Below are 2,230 nucleotides of genomic sequence, written 5' to 3' on the forward strand. Positions count from 1 at the left end.
TTCTATTAAATTGTAAGAGCTTCATAATTTGAGGCAAATTTTCCAGCCTGCTTCATACACCTTTGGAAAATTGGGCCCTGTTCCTCCTGCTGCTATGACAGAAATACTGTTATTATAGCAGTTGTATATACTGTTATTATAGTGGGGAAGGGGCATGAAATCTGCCCTGAACCTCTGCCTTATCTCTGAATTCAGACCTCAGCCTGCATGAACTGGGCTTCCTAGTTTTTTTTAGTGAGCTGGGTTCAGATTTTGGGAGGCCTGGTGCTAAGCCCACTACAGGTGATAATGCTTTGTTTGTGTTCATGGTTCTGCTCCTCTGCTCGTGCAGACTGCGTGACTGTGTGCTGCTTATTTTAACTGTCTTCTACCTGCTTCACCTCTTGGGTCATCTCTGTGGATCATCTCTGCTGGGACGAGTTACAGATGTATGGAGTTTATGGTCTAGTCACAGTTTGTATGTCACCAGTATCAACAATCTCATAAACGCAACTCTAAGACACCCTTAATTAATACATCAGTGTTAAAAAAAATCTTCTGGTGTCCCCAGGTAACAGCAACATCTGATCACACACCCTGTGTCAGAGCAGTGCCAGAGCAGGAGAGGCAGACTTCATACTACATAACCATACAGCCTCTGCCCCAAACAAGAAGACATAGGACTCCCAAACAAGAGATGCTCAGTTCTCAGAGCATGGTCAAGACTGCAAAGTGGGAAAATACTTCTAGGACTGTGTCATCGTATTCACATGAAAATCCTTTAGGCTTTTAGAAGTACAGATCCTGTGTTGCATATGTTTATAGGGCAGACAAAACAAAATCTATAGGAAAAGCAGGACTCAGGTAGTGATCTGCCAGATCCATCTTGTGTTCCTTCAAACTGCTGTGATTCAGCATCTACTTTTGTCTATTTACTATGACAAGCACTTGATATACATACATTTATTTATTATTAGAGGTACTTAGCTTCTACACCTCTTACTAAAGTCAATGGGAGAAAAAAGATTTGTGCAGCTCTCTGCTCCAACCACAGGTTGTAATCTCAAGAAAATGTTAACTGGATCCCAGCAATCCAAGGGAACTTTGACAAAATCCATGGTGCTCAGTCCTAGCATTGAATCTGTCCAGACAAATAATCTCCCAGGATGGGAGCCCAGGCAAGCTGTGATGTTAAAAGATCCTTCTAAAGTGAGCTATTTCTGGGATAAGGTTTCTATTTCCTTCACACACAACATCAAGGTCTCACTGATAGCTGCATGATAAAATTATCAAGAAACAGAAGTGTGGTTTTTTTTGACTGGTTTATTCTAGAAGTAAATGGGCAATATTTTAAGAACTACATTGCAAGTTCAGTCTTGACCCCTGGGATTATTTAGCCTTGAGCCTGGATGTAATAACTTCACCCCATTTTCAAGACAGAAGTGTTATGCTTGGTAAGATGTCAGTCTCAGCAAAAATTTTTAAGACTTCACAATATAATTTCTCCACTGATCATCAGGTAGGGAAGTGCCATAACAAGTGCTACTACAATGATAAATCCTTAATTAAACTGACTTACAAACAAGTATTTTTAAAAATAATTTTGACTTCTCTTTAAAAAGCTGCTGGCTCTTGCAAATTAGGACCTGTGCTAGTGTCAAACTCCAAGTTCCTTGGCTTGCAACTCAAAAATCTGCAGTCTATATGCAGACATAAAACTATTTAACATGTGAGTGAAAGGGAGAGCTTGCAGGTTATTTGTTACATTGCCATCTCAGCAGGTAGCTTCACATGTCAGGTCCTTACAGGTCACCTTGCACAGGAGGAAAAAGGTAAGCACAACTAACTTTATTTGTACCCTATTTGCAAATCCCTGAAAAGCGTTGGTTACAAATACAGATGATTCAGAGTTATGTGAGACAGTCCAAACATCAGAACTCAGTTCCCAGGGAGTAACAAGCCTCAAGAGCTGGTTCCAAGTAGACTGAAAGGCAAATTGTCTATCCAATGGGGTGGCAGGTTCCTTTAGAGCTCAAACATCATTGCTTGTTTCAGGGAGTGTCAGAAACCAAACCAAGCTGTACCACATAGTGAATCTTGTCCTGTATATTTTGTAAAAATCATTTACCTTCCAGCAGATCAGATTTGGTGCTTGTCACAATCCCCAGCTCTAGGAAGGAAGATTTTCAATTTACACAGAATACAGAGAGCAAATGGGCAGCTCAAACTTCTGCTTCCCTGACATTGCTGC

Source organism: Aphelocoma coerulescens, chromosome 6 (genome assembly GCF_041296385.1).
Source record: "Aphelocoma coerulescens isolate FSJ_1873_10779 chromosome 6, UR_Acoe_1.0, whole genome shotgun sequence".
In the NCBI taxonomy this organism is placed as follows: domain Eukaryota; kingdom Metazoa; phylum Chordata; class Aves; order Passeriformes; family Corvidae; genus Aphelocoma; species Aphelocoma coerulescens.